We start from the raw sequence: 15,549 nt of genomic DNA, 5'->3' as shown, positions 1-15,549 counted from the left end.
CAGCAGCAATTTCTATTCGACAGTCTGCTGGAGTAGTGCTAGATAATACTCTCATTGTTATGGTGCCACATGCAGTGGATACTTTACTAAATAGGACAAAAACGCAGCATCTTACGAGTGCTCGGTTGTCCGGATATGAGCTGACGCTTTTGGCTAGTCACATACACATCAAACGATGTAATACCCTGAATCCAGCTACTTTGTTGCCTCTTCCAGAAGAGAGAGATGTCTCTGAACAGCATGATTGTTTTCTCCGTACTGAAGAAGAGACTAAGGGTAGAATTGACCTAAAAGACACGCCATTAGTGAATCCAGATGGAACACTATGGGTAGATGGTTCTTGTTTCAAGCTCCCGAATGGAGATACAGTTTCAGCCTACGCTATTACTACTTTGCATACGATTGTGGAGACAGCACGCATTAGACATAATTCAGCTCAGGCAGCTGAATTGATAGCCTTAACTAGAGCGTGTGTGTTATCCAAAGGAAAAAGAGTAAACGTGTACACTGATAGCCAATACGCTTTTGGTGTAGCGTTTAACTTTGGGCGCTTATGGAAGGAAAGAGGATTCTTTACTTCCCATGGTACTAAGATACAACATGGTCAATTAGTGACTGAACTTCTTGAGTCACTTACAATGCCTACTCAGATAGCGATCGTGAAGTGTAGTGCACACAAAAAGATTGTGGACGATGTTGGTCGAGGAAATGCATTTGCAGATGAGGTAGCGAAAAAGACAGCCAGAGACAACACAAGTCGAATGTATGTTGCAGGTCCCGCAAACTGCGTAAGAGAAAAGGGAATGTGTGAAGATACAGTAGAGAGTGTGAAATCAATTCAAGGAGAGGCTACGGAGAATGAGTTGAGAAAGTGGAAGGAAAGTACAGGAATGTTAGATGAGATGGGATGTTGGGTTGAATTATCAGAACATCAACGTTGGCTGTTACCAGATGCTTATGTACTACCTGTAGTTACTATGGCACATGGTCCAGCTCACCTAAGTGCAAAAGGAATATGTAAACTTCTGGCTCCAGTGTGGCAAAATGAGGGGATCCCAAAGTGTGCAAATAATGTAGTAAAACATTGTATTGTTTGCTTGATGTACAATCCGGGAAAGGGAACCCCAACTCCAGCAGGTCATTTTGCTCCTCCAACATATCCATTTGAGGTGTTGCAGATCGATTATATTCACATGGAACGATGCAACAACCTCAAATATGTTCTGGTGGTAGTATGTGCTTTTTCTAGATGGGTAGAAGCCTACCCTCTGAAGGACAATACTGCTTTATCAACTGCCAAAATACTTTTGAAAGAATTCTTCCCTAGGTTTGGTTTGCCGCGCATTGTCTGGAGTGACAATGGGAGCGAATTTGTGGGTCAAGTCATGCAAAAAGTTTGTGCAGGTCTTGGCATAAAACAGAAGTTCCACGCGGCGAATCACCCACAGTCGGCTGGTTTAGTAGAATGCTACAATGGAACCTTGAAGCTTAAAATTGCTAAGGTGCAAGCTAGCACAGGACTTAATTGGCCTGATGCTTTACCATTGGCTCTTCTGTCCACCAGAACAGCAGTACACTCTCGTTTGGGGCTTAGCCCTTACGAAGTGATATTTGGTCGCCCAGCTAATGTATGGGGAGTTCCTCGCCCTAAGAAATACTCAGACTTGCCATACCCGATGTTGATTGACTACTTGCATGACCTTACAACTAAATTGCGTGTTCTACATCAACAGGTTCAGAGTGCTCTACCAGAGGCTTCCACAGACCCAGGTCATTCCATCCGACCAGGTGACTGGGTCTGCACGAAAAATTTCCAACGACAGAGAAATTTGGAGCCCAGATGGAGAGAGCCACGCCTGGTTCTTTTGACCACAAGAACAGCAGTTAAAGTCGAAGGAAAGAAAAACTGGGTGCATGGCGTGCACTGCAAGAAAGTGCCTTTGCCCTTGCCTTTCGATCAGTGGGTCCGTAGAGGCATCAGTGACTCTGAAAGTGAGAAAGTTCCGCAATTTGTACCATTCAGTGATGCGCGTCTAATTGGAACACTTTCTGAGAAAGAGGACGACGACATCCTTCAAGAAGCAATACCATCGCATCGTCGCTTGAACACGACAAATCCAGGAACATTGTTTCAAAACCAGACTGCCTCTGGACAGGAACGCTATAATTTGAGACCAAGACCAAAGAACTTGTAAATTTCTCTCCTATGTAGTACTCTATCCCGGTTGCAGGGTCACGGTAGGAGTCTTAGTTACGACCTGAGTAAGTGGCAATAGGCCTGCAGGACCTCACAGTGTCATAGGACGGTAGATAATCGTGACTACAGTGATTGAGGAAGATTGCCGTGAGCATCCACTTAGAAAGATGGAGGCTACATTAGATAAAAGAGAAAGTAAAAATGTAAAGAATAATTGTAAAGAAATATGTAGTCGTTGTAGTATTGCTCTATGCGTCATTATATTGTCGTGTATTCTTTTGGCATCTGTAAACTGGATCATTATTACTCTGCAGCAAAAAGTTGTCTCTTCTCCTACCTCTACATCTTCTTCTACTATCTCTCCGCACCTATTTCACACTCTTCCCCAGCATGAACTCATCAGAAGAACTGAATACTTTAACAATTCCTTCGTCCAGTTGTTACATCAACATCAGTTAGTGATCAATACAACTGACTGTTGGGTGTGTGGACTCATACCACATACGGTAGAAAAAGGAATGCCATATTTAGTTCTTCCATTCTCCTATGAAGGTTCCGCTTGGGCTTATTTTGTCATTTTCAATAATGCATATCAAAGTAAAATTAAACAACCTGTCAGTTCACATAGTGTTGGTTCAAATTTCAGTCATAGTTTATTGATAAAGGGAATGGTAGCTATGGCTAAAATCATGGAAAAAAGTGAAGCTTCCATAGATGAAAGAAAAGCATATACCAATTGGAACATAACTAATTACATTTCCAGCCTCAATGATAAGGTTAAGCAAGGAAAATCTCCTCCGATACGGGTCATACCCCAACAAGGAAATTTCTGTCTGCAAATAAATGGTAGAACTCCAAACACCGGACAAAGAGAAAGTTTATGTTCCCATACATATGTTTATTCAGCCCTGAATTCACTGCCGTTAGTACCATCTCAAGGTACATACTTCGTTTGCCACGATAGGGCTTATACATGGTTGCCAGCTGATTTCTCTGGTACTTGTTATATAGCCTTTCTTCTTCCCCCTACATACACCGCTCCTGCGAACCATCATAAAAATAGATATGGCAGAGGGATTGTGGATTCGAAAGACACAGCAGGACAAGAGGGAGGAGATTTCCTCAAAGGATTTCTTCCCTTCTGGGGTCCAATGGCCAACAGCAGAAATATAAGGCAATTGGTTCGTGTCGTAGAAACCACCATAGACATCACTGTAGGAGCTTTAAGTAACATTACAGCTGAACTACAGGCTGATCGTCTTATGACCTTGCAGAACCGTGTTGCCTTAGACTTTGTTCTTGCGGACCGTGGTGGAGTATGCAAATTGATCGGATCAAGTTGCTGTATTTTCATACCTAATGACGCTCCGACAGTATACCAAGCTATCTCTAAGTTACACATAATCTCCGAGTCGATTCATCAGGACGAAGGAGATTGGTCCTTTTCAGAGTGGTTTTGGGGATTACTGTCCAAATGGGGTTGGAAGGTATTGACATTCTTTGGAGTAATTTTAGCTTTTATATTCTCTTGTTGTCTTTGTATGCACTGCGGTCCTGCCATCTGCAACCTATGTGCTACTGCATGTATTCCCAAACCCAAGTCACAAAGAGCAGAGAATATCAAAATGATGGTACAGCAACAGCTTGATGACCTCATGGCCATAGACATCGACTCAGATTAACATGAGTTTGTGTATCTTGCCTGAGTTCTGGCAAAAGGAGGGTCTGAGGAAATTCGATTTTTAATACGATCGTATCGACCCGCCATTTTGTGGCCCGCCGCCATTTTATGTTGCCTTCACTCAGGCAGCACAGCGAACGAAGTCCATTCTGCCTTTTCTGCTTATTCTGCAACATGGTGTTCAAAACAGCCTTCTGCCTCTATCTTTACAAGGCTGGTATTAAGGTCTGACCGAGTACACTAATCCCTGTCTGGTTTTCTAATCCTTGTTTCAACTATCTGTAGGCTCACACTATTCTCCGCCGATCTTATCTTATCGTCTGGCCTTCGCTGTCCTTTGCTAGTATTCTCTCATTTCACAACTGTCCTCCAAACGCACACAAACTTATCACACCACATGCAACTTCGTTGTGGATCGGTTAATGAATTAGTTCAAGGGAGGGGTGACAAACACAGCTGGAGGGGAGGCAACCTTAAGTCACTTGATACTTTGTTTTCCAATTCCTTCTATTGGTGCTGTCTTGTTTTCCGACATTTCTATTGGCTCTGTTCTATCTTTACATTATTCTTACTGGCTCCTTTCTATGTGTTCTGGGAGTGTATGTAGTTAATAAATGGTTTTTATACGGTATATAAGATTGTGCGCCACAAAGTAAAGTGGCAGTCTCCTGAGAACATACCTTGTGTACTTCTGGGACAACTGTACTAGCTGCAGCTAATAAAATCTGATCTTTTACGCCTGACAGAGTGTCCCGTGTCTCTGTTAGTTGAGGCAGGTGAATCCAAGGAGATTTCAGGCATACCCTGCGCCGCCAGGCCCATAAGGTTCTGGTTCTTCAGTTGTTTTTCTTCGAAGAAGTCTTTTCGAGTCACAAGATCGAGGGACTCCTCCCATTTCGGCTCCATTTCGCATGGGCGTCGACTCAATCTTAGATAGTTTTCCCCGCAGAGGGTGAGGTAGGAGTTGTGTATATAGTAATAGTGCCCATGCAATGGAGTAAGTATATATGTACATAGTGTGAGTAAAAGTGATATATTTACAAATTTATAAATGTACAAGTTTATTTTCATTAACTTAAAACGGCTACAGGCTCCCGGGGAGGTGGGAGGGCGCATGTGAATCTGCAGCGTCTCATGCCACGAACAGATGTACACTGGGTAAGTGCCATTTTCCGTTCGATGGCATGTGTAGCTGCAGATACATGTGCTGTGCATAGACTAGTAAGCAGTTATCTCCCCAAAGCGGTGGTTTAGCCTGTAGGAGTTGAAGTTGTTTGAAATAATGTTCTTAATACTGCTTGTCCTACTGTGGCTTGTTGTGTTGTTAACACATTCACGCAGTAATGTTTAGTGAATGTATGAGGCGCAGACCATGTGGCTGCCTTACAGATTTCTGTAATTGGTATATTTCCTAGAAAGGCCATGGTGGCGCCTTTCTTTCTAGTGGAGTGTGCCTTTGGTGTGATAGGCAGTTATCTTTGCTTTTACATAACAGGTTTGAATACACTTAACTATCCATCTGGCAATGCCTTGTTTGGATATTGGATTCCCTGCATGAGGTTTTTGGAAAGCTACAAACAATTGTTTTGCGAATTTGTTTGGTTCTATCAATGTAATACATTAGTGCTCTTTTTATGTCTAATGTATGTAATGCTCTTTCAGCTACAGAGTCTGGTTCTGGAAAGAACACTGGGAGTTCCACCGTTTGATTAAAGTGGAACGGTGTTATAACTTTTGGCAAAAATTTGGGATTTGTGCGTAGAACCACTTTATGTTTGTGTATTTGTATAAAGGGTTCTTGTAAGGTAAAGGCTTGTATTTCATTTACTCTTCTGAGCGATGTGATAGCTATTAGGAATGCTACTTTCCAAGTTAAGTATTGTATCTCACAAGAGTGCATGGGTTCAAATGGTGGACCCATGAGTCGTGTTAATACAATATTGAGGTTCGACGAAGGAACTGGTGGTGTTCTTGGTGGAATGATCCTTTTTAGACCCTCCATAAATGCTTTTATGACTGGGATTCTGAATAGTGAAGTTGAATGTGTAATTTGCAGATAGGCCGAAAATGCTGTGAGATGTATTTTAATGGATGAAAAAGCTAACCTAGACTTTTGTAAGTGTAGTCAGTAGCTTACAATGTTTTATCGCGGATGCGTGTAATGGTTGAATTTGATTATTATGACAATAATAAACAAATCTTTTCCATTTATTTGCGTAGCAATGTCTTGTAGTAGGTTTTCTAGCCTGTTTGATGACCTCCATACATTCTTGTGTAAGGTCTAGATGTCCGAATTCTAAGACTTCAGGAGCCAGATCGCTAGATTGAGCAATGCTGGATTCGGGTGTCTGATCTGTTGTTTGTGTTGAGTTAACAGATCTGGTCTGTTTGGTAGCTTGATATGAGGCACTACTGACAGGTCTAGTAGTGTTGTGTACCAAGGTTGTCGTGCCCAAGTTGGTGCTATTAGTATTAGTTTGAGTTTGTTTTGACTCAATTTGTTTACGAGATACGGAAGGAGAGGGGGAAAAGCGTAAGCAAATATCCCTGACCAACTCATCCATAACGCATTGCCCTTGGAGTGAGGCTGTGGGTACCTGGATGCGAAGTTTTGGCATTTTACGTTTTCTTTTGTTGCGAATAGGTCTATTTGCGGTGTTCCCTAGTTTTGGAAGTAGGTCTGTAGTAACTGGGGATGAATTTCCCATTCGTGGATCTGTTGGTGATCTCGACTGAGATTGTCGGACAACTGGTTTTGAATTCCTGGTATGTATTGCGCTATTAGGCGAATGTGAATCGCCCAATGCCAAATCTTTTGTGCTAAGAGACACAACTGTGTTGAGTGTGTCCCTCCCGGTTTGTTTAGGTAATACATTGTTGTCATGTTGTCTGTTTTGACAAGAATGTGTTTGTGGGCTATTAGTGGTTGAAATGCTTTCAACGCTAGAGACACTGCTAGTAGTTCTAGCTGATTTATGTGAAGTTGTTTCTGCTGAGTGTCCCATTGTCCCTGGATGATGTGTTGGTTGAGGTGTGCTCCCCACCCTACCATGGAAGCATCTGTTGTGATCACGTATTGAGGCACTGGGTCTTGGAAAGGCCGCCCTTGGTTTAAATTTATAGGATTCCACCATTGAAGCAAGGTGTATGTTTGGCGGTCTATCAACAATAGATCTTGAAGTTGACCCTGTGCTTGTGACCATTGCGTTGCTAGGCACTGTTGTAAGGGCCGCATGTGTAATCTTGCATTTGGGACAATGGCTATGCATGAGGACATCATGCTTAGTAGTTTCATCACTAATTTTACCTGAAACTTTTGGTTTGAGTGCATGCTTTGTATTACGTTTTGGAATGCTTCTACCCTTTGTGGACTTGGAGTGGCAATCCCTTTTTTTGTGTTGATTGTTGCGCCTAAGTATTGTTGTATTTGACACAGTTGTAAGTGTGATTTTAGGTAGTTTAGTGAGAACCCTAGTTTGTGAAGGGTTTCTATGACGTATTTTGTGTGTTGAAGACACTGTTCCTGCGTGTTGGTCTTGATTAACCAATCGTCTAGATACGGGAATACGTGTATGTGCTGTCTTCTGATGTGTGCAGCTACTACTGCAAGGCATTTTGTAAATACCCTTGGTGCTGTTGTTATCCCGAATGATAACACTTTGAATTGGTAATGTACTCCTTGGATTACAAACCTTAAGTATTTCCTGTGGGAAGGATGTATAGGTATATGGAAGTAAGCATCCTTGAGGTCTAATGTTGACATGTAGTTTTGTTGTTTGAGCAATGGAATTACGTCTTGAAGTGTCACCATGTGAAAGTGATCTGATTTGATGTAAATATTTAATGTTCTGAGATCTAATATGGGCCTCAGAGTTTTGTCCTTTTTGGTATTAGAAAATACAGGGAGTAGACACCTGTTCCTTTCGGATGTTTGGGTACTAGTTCTATTGCATCTTTTTGTAATAACGCTTGGACTTCTAGTTGTAATAGATCCAAGTGTTGTTTGGACATGTTGTGTCCTTGGAGGCACATCTGGTGGTAATTGTATGAATTCTATGCAATAGAATGCATAGTGGATAATGGCTAGGACCCACGAGTGTTATTTCCTCCCAATTTTTGTAGTAATCTGTGAGTCTCCCCCCCCACTGGTGTTGTGTTGGGGATTGGTGACACTGAAGTCACTGTTTAGTTTGATAGGTTTTTGGGCTTTGGAATTTTCCTCTAGTTTTAGGGAACTGTCCACCTCTGTATTGTCCCCGAAATCCTCCTCTTTGATACTGGCCCTGGTATGTGGGTCTGGTTTGTGAGGTTGAGGGTTCTGTGCTTTGGGCCCGAAACCCCCCTCTAAATTGTGTCTTCCTAAATGTGCCTCTGCTCTGTGGGGAGTAGAGCACGCCCATGGCCTTGGCCGTATCCGTGTCCTTTTTTAGCTTCTCTATAGCTGTGTCCACCTCCGGCCCAAACAACTGCTGTCCATTAAAAGGCATATTAAGCACCGCCTGTTGGATCTCGGGCTTAAACCCAGCAGTGCGTAGCCATGCGTGTCTCCAAATAGTGACCGCTGTATTCACAGTTCTTGCGGCTGTGTCCGCTGCATCCATTACCGATCGTATCTGGTTGTTTGAGATACTTTGGCCCTCTTCCACCACTTGTTGTGCACGCTTTTGGAACTCCTTGGGCAGATGTTCTATAAAGTGCTGCATTTCATCCCAATGAGCTCTGTCATATCTTGACAATAAAGCCTGGGAATTGGCAATGTGCCATTGATTGGCCGCTTCTGCTGCAACTCTTTTCCCCGCTGCATCAAACTTTCGACTTTCTTTGTCGGGTGGTGGTGCATCTCCAGAGGTGTGTGAATTAGCCCTTTTACGTGCTGCACCTACTACTACTGAGTCAGGTGTCAGTTGTTGTGTGATGTATACAGGGTCTGTCGGGGGAGGCTTGTACTTTTTCTCCACCCTAGGTGTGATGGCTCTGCCTTTGACGGGTTCTTGAAATACTTGTTTCGCGTGGGGAGACTTTGGTACTGACTGTGTGTTGACGACAAAGTATTAAATAAAAAGTCATCCTCAATGCGTTCTGCGTGCAGTGCCACATTGTGAAAAGTCGCTGCTCTGGACACCACTTGCGTGTAGGCAGTACTGTCTTCAGGTGGTGATGGTCTTGCTGGGTAGCAGTCTGGACTATTATCTTCTTTGTGAATAATCTGGCTCCCCTGCTTCTAGCTCTTGTCCAAATTTATGGCCTTGTAGTTGTTCTGAGAGGCCTTGTTCTTTGGAGTAGGAGCTTGTTTTTGGCTCCGAAGCTGGGTGTTTCGGTACCAAAACTTTTTCTACAGTCTTTTTCGGCTCCGATGCCACTTTTTTAGGTTTCGGTGTGCCGATCTCTCGGTGCCGACTTATCTCGGAGCCGGTCTCTCGGTGTCGAGTCTGGTCTGAGCCAGGTTCTTGATGTCCAGTATGCTCTGTGCCGGGATCTCGACCTGAGTCGGATGACTTCGACACGTGTGTGCCCTTTTTCGGTGCCGATGGATGGTCACCGATTTTACGGGTTAAGCCATGGCCTGCCGGCGGTGGCGTCCCCTGGGCCTTCATGATTTTGACGTGAGTTTTGGCCGGGGCTGGTTTACTCACGGTTTTCAGTGCCTGCTGTGTTTCGGGCTCGTCCGAGTCAGCGATGGAGAAAGTCTCCTCTTCCTCGACGTCGTGGTGTCCTGACGGCGCCGATGCCAATTGAAGCCTTCGTGCTCTCCGGTCCCGTAGCGTTTTCTTCGACCGAAACGCCCGACAGGCCTCGCAGGTATCCTCTTTGGGTTCTGGCGACAAACACAAATTACAGACCAGATGTTGATCTGTGTAAGGATACTTGTTGTGGCATTCGGGGCAGAAGCGGAATGGGGTCCGTTCCATTAGCCTTGAAGACAAACGCGGTCAGGTCGACCAGGCCCCGCCAGGGTATAGAAGCCCCGAAGGGCTACAGGAGCTCTTCTTGATTCGGTGTCGATCTGTGTTAACTAACCCGATACCGAACGCCAACAATACCGTCGAATTTTCCGAGATTTAACTAACTTTCCGAACCGAAACACGGAGCGAAGAGGAACACGTCCGAACCCGATGGCGGAAAGAAAACAATCTAGGATGGAGTCGACGCCCATGCGCAATGGAGCCGAAATGGGAGGAGTCCCTCGATCTCGTGACTCGAAAAGACTTCTTCGAAGAAAAACAACTTGTAACACTCCGAGCCCAACACTAGATGGCGGGATATGCACAGCATGTGGATCTGCAGCTACACATGCCATCGAACATATATATATATTAAAAATATGTATTACTCCATTAAGCCGCCAGCCATGCCCCCGGCTCATAACAAAAAGCAAAGTCATTCTCACTGTTGAAAAAAGTGTCACAACACTTCTACCTTTGAAAGAAATCAAGTAATAGTGAGAGCACAAACTTAATCGTTTTATACATAAGGCGAAAAAGGCATTCCCGTTTTGTCAGGGATCTTTTATTGTTAAAAAGAAAGGAAGCCACAGCAGGACACAATGGGATATTGCTGCAGCTACATTTCGGGATGGCATACTGTTTAATGTTCCATTATAGAGCGCTGCTGTCTCAAGGAGTTGGTATTCCATTAGTGTAGTTTCAAATATGAATCAGCAATAGTTAAAATGGAAAAACAAACGATTCATCACATATGGTCTTCAATTAGGTTTATCTACATAATGTATATTTTAAAATGTCTTGTTAAAAACAGGATATCAAGGTTATTCAAAAGTACTCCTTTCTTTTCTTATTATATTAGGTGTTTGCCCCTCACCATATTACTACTCAGAAAAATCTCATCCCAAAACTCACTGACTGTTCGCCCTTCTAATAACATAAGTAATAAATCTGCACCATTCAGACCATGATTCCAGGGTTGATCTGCTGCCATCAGATACTGGAAATTTAATGAGGAAACCAGTATTGTCTCATAAGTATAGTTTACTCTAATAAACTTAAATCCAGACCAATTGCAGTCAATACCTTCAATATATGAAGCCAATGTTTTTCATCCAAATTAATTCCAAGGTCACAAACTCAATATTAGTTATCCTAACTGCAAAACTTCACCTCAAATTTAACTATGGAAATCTTCAATGAACCTGTATCTGAAAAGTCCTGCCAACGTGCAGAATCACAGAGCACTTTGCAAATACTAGATAAGTGAAATTGGAAGGATACGCAAGGACTTTGATGTTAGGCCAGCAAATGATGTATATACATCTAAATTGGAAAAATAAAACACTTGTCGGCAGAAACAGGCATAGGCAGGATTTGTTTTTTTTTGTTGCAAAAAGGGGAATCAACGTGTTCGATTAGGTATGAGGTTTCATATCTGCAATTTTAAAGTGAAAGATGACAATGGACCAAAACTCTTTTTTTTTTTTTTTTTAAGCATCTTTTTATTTAAACCAGTGCTCAGCACACAATTTTGACACGTCTTGACCACATAGAGAACATCACGGGTGAGTTATACGATAGCATAATCGAACTAGACAGCGTTAGGTGACAACTTTACCATCACAATCCCATACGTCTGCCACTCCAAATCTGGCCCCGGAAGTCCCTTCTCCCCCCATCTCTTTGTAGGGAATCCACTTGGACCATATTTTCTCATACTTCTTCTGACATTCCCTGCTTTTATAGCCCACTTGCTCAGCCCACTGGCACCAGTCCAGGTCATGTTCCCAATCGGAAACCCCATAGGGTCTGCTTGCTCCCCACCACCTTGCTATATTTCACTTGGTGACTCCACTGGCCAATTACAACAAATTCTTTGCATACCCGGGCCACCCCTCTTCTCCAATGATACCAAGAACAAACCACCTAGCCTCCAGTCATATGTGCAGCCCCATAACCTTGTTCATGATCTGTACCACCTTTCCTCAATATCCTTGAATTACAGGGCCTTATCAAAGGATGTGAAAGAAGAATCCCACCTCACCACATCCCTGGACACACAGATTGGAATAACTACGTCCCATTCTGTGCAGCAGTGACCTAGAGTAATAACTCTATGTAAGACCCTTATTTGTATCAACCGGAAGCGCTTATGGCAACCTCTCTAGGGCTCTGGACCGCCTCCACCCAGTCATCATTGTGTCAATGGATCCCAGGTCAACCTCCCAAGCTGCCTGTAATGACTGCATAGGATCCGGGGAGTTATTCAGTAATTTCCTGTATGTCAAGGCGATGGCCCTGTCCGTCATGGGTACTGACAGCAATTTGTCCTTCAGTGGAGATGACTCTGGCAATTGTTCCCACTTCATAATGTGCTGTATAGCGCATGTCCCAGCTACAGAAACCTATAACGTTCAGACTTTCCCATCTCATATTCCCTCTCCAGGTCCTCAATTGACAGCAGTGCCCCTCCCCACCAGACGCCCCCCAGATGTTCTATCCCAATCAGCTCCCATTTCCTAAAACCCTGCAGTTTCCCAACCTCCTGCAGCAGTTTACTGTCTCGCAGTGGGGTTACTATTTGTAAGCTTACCCTTCCATCCCCAAGTATCTATTAGCGTTCCTCCAGGCCTGCACCACCGACTGAGTATGGAATGGCAGCTGGCCCTTCGGTCGTCCACTGTATATGAGCGATGGGTAGCCCCAGTCCCCCATTGCCTTTCTGTCCACTTGGAATGCGGGGTCATCCCCCTCCGCGATCACCCAATCATTTATCGTACACATTTGAACCGCCCAATAATAGGCATGAATGTCCAGAACTGACAGCCCACCTTCAAACATGCCTCTTTGGCGCTTCAAGGAGAGGTGTGAGCCACTCCCATCCCATAGAACGCTCTGCAACTCTTTGCTAATTCTTTGGAACGCCGTAGGGGGCATCCTGAACGGGGTGTTCTGGAGGGTGTATAGCAGCCATGGGAGAGCTATCATTTTGAAGAACATGGCAAGCCTCATCAGGGACACCAGGAGTCCCTCCAGTCGGAAACATCAGCATGGAGGCGCACCAGCTGAGAAAGTAAGTTTTCCTCCATAAATCTGTCCATATTGGGTGTTATGTACATACCCAGATTTCTGAAACCAGCTGTCACCACCAGGGGGGTACCATGTGGCAATATAGGGGTGCTTCCTGTTAGAGGGAAAACAAGGGACTTGTCCCAGTTGATATGATATCCAGAATAGCTACTGCAAGTCTGTGAGATGTGGAGTAACCTGTCCACCATGGAGCCAGGTCGTGTAGCATAGAGCAGGATATCGTCAGCATAGAGGGAGATACATTCCTCCCACCTCTGCACCCTACTATCCCTTGCACCAAAGGATCCTGCCGTATCCAGGAGGCTAAGGGCTTAAGTGCCAGTGTAAAAATCATTGTGGACAGGAGGCATCCCTTTCTTGTTCCCCTATGAAGAGCAAAAGGGCGGGAGAGTGCCCAATTCACCCTCACTCACGCTAAGGGGGCCTGATAAAGGAATTGAATTCATGCGCAATACTGGGGGCTCAAATCTAACCTGGCAAGGGCAGCAAAGAGATAGGGCCACTCAATACTGTTCAATGCCATCTTGGCATCCAGCAACAGCACTACTACATCCTCGTGGCCAGGGGGACCCAGTCATGTGTAAGACCCCGGAGAAGCATCCAAGATTGTCCGGTACCCCTCTGGGGCATAAACCCAGGTTGATCCGGGAGGATTGATGACACTGCTCAGGGCTTTGCCGCCCTCTCTGCAACACTGCCGACTCAAGAGCTGAAATTTCCATTTCCAACCCCTCACGCCGGAGGAATTGTTCTTTTCTTATCCCTCCAATCAGGGCCTGGGTCTGACCCGAATTACTGTTTTGACAGGCCTCCTACGGGGTACTTGGCAAAGTTACTCAACCTTTTATTGTCCAAGTAATGAGTGGTCTGGTCCCTTATTTTGTCTCTGAAAGCGGCATCTTTAAAATACCACAGGTCTAACCTTGTGGGGTAGCCTCCAGTCCCTATTTGGGCCTCTGAGCACCACTGTCACTGGGGAGTGATCAGATACGCCCCTTGCGAGGTGTGTAGCCCCGTGGAACTGTCCCACCTGGAAATGCAGCGTGTAGGTATAATCTATTTGTGAAAAACACATAGACCGAGCAAATGTTTAGTGTTTGATCCTCCCAGGTTCCTGTCTGCACTATGCATCTACCCAGTGGATCTGCCTGTGTGTTACCCAGTGTATAGCATATCGATGATTTGACCAGTATTTCTTTACCCCTTGAGTGAGACGTATAGCCTGCACGTGCGACAAGGGTATACCCCCATTCGATCCAGTGCCTCATGTCTGTTCCCTTTCAAGAGAGTTTCCTGGAGCAGGACAAAGTCGGTGCATGTCTTCTATTGTATTGTATGGCTACAGTGGGTTTGGTTTCATTTCCTAGGCCACTGATGTTCCAATTCATGATACTCACCTCCGATTTACTCCTGCACTCCATGGTATGTCAGATAGTGCGGTAGTCTCTAATTCCCCCCCACCAATTCATGACTGGACAACTCTAACCCCCCCCCACTCCCCCCCTCCCAATTTGTGGCTGCATCCCAACCCTGTGGATATTGTGCAGCTGAGCAAGAACAGAATAAGCCACTGAAGCACCACAACCTGGCACAGAACAATTTTTCCCCATGCACATCCCATGACATGCATAGTGGGCTTCAACCCATACACCACCCCAACCTGCAGAGCGCCTGTCGCCCCAAAGTCAACATAACTAGTTAAGGACTGGCTGGTGTTGCCAAACAAGATTTGCGTACTGTATGTTTGTACATAACAACCCCCCTTATCCGACCCTTCTAACCATACATCTGTTTTGCATAACACCTAGTTTCGCTCCATCTACTCTACGGCTGTTTGTCGTCGTCCACCCCTCCCCCCACCCCCGCTGCAAGTCATTCGCTGCCCTTGGATTTGGAGACCAGTTACATCCAGGCTCTGGTTGCCTTATTTGTGATCTTTCACCATCTCTAGTCCTGCCATTACATGTCCCCTAACACCCCCTTACCTAATCCCCACCCCCAGCACTTATCCAATCAGCCAGTCAGCTCTCAGATGGCTCCTGGTCTAATGTATTCAGCAGAGTTTGTGCCACTGTGTCTCTGTTTTGCTGATCTGCTGCACGGTTTGTCTTTGTGCCCCTGGGGGAGCGTTTTCCTGCTGTTCACCATCTCTCCACCCAGTCCCAGGCCTCTGCAGGTGTGGCAAAGAACCAGGATTTGCCCTCAGTCACTACTCTTAGTCGGGCCAGCAAGAGCATCATGTACTTAATGTCTTTGGATCTTAGTATTTTCTTGGTCTCGTCAAAGCTTTGTCTCTGGCGCTGGACCTGTAGCGTAAAGTCAGGAAAGAACCTTATTGTGGAGTTTTCGTAGGTTAGATCTCTGTAAGTGCAAGCAGCCTGGAGGATGGCATCCTGGTGCTTTAACACCCTTACTATGATGGTTCTCTGCGTGGCCCCCGGTGTGGGCAGTGGTATTGGTGCCCTGTGTGCCCGTTCTATGGTGAATAATTTCGAGAGGCATTTGAGGCGGAGGGTGTTGACTATGAAGTCTTCAAGGAAGAGGTCCACGCTGCCCCCCCACCCCCTCTTTCACCCCCACCACTCTGATATAGTTTCTCCTTGCCCTGCCTTCCAGATCTTCCAATCTGGCCACCA

This window comes from Pleurodeles waltl, chromosome 6 (assembly GCF_031143425.1).
Source record: "Pleurodeles waltl isolate 20211129_DDA chromosome 6, aPleWal1.hap1.20221129, whole genome shotgun sequence".
Taxonomy (NCBI): domain Eukaryota; kingdom Metazoa; phylum Chordata; class Amphibia; order Caudata; family Salamandridae; genus Pleurodeles; species Pleurodeles waltl.
Note: the sequence above shows the minus strand (reverse complement) of the source record.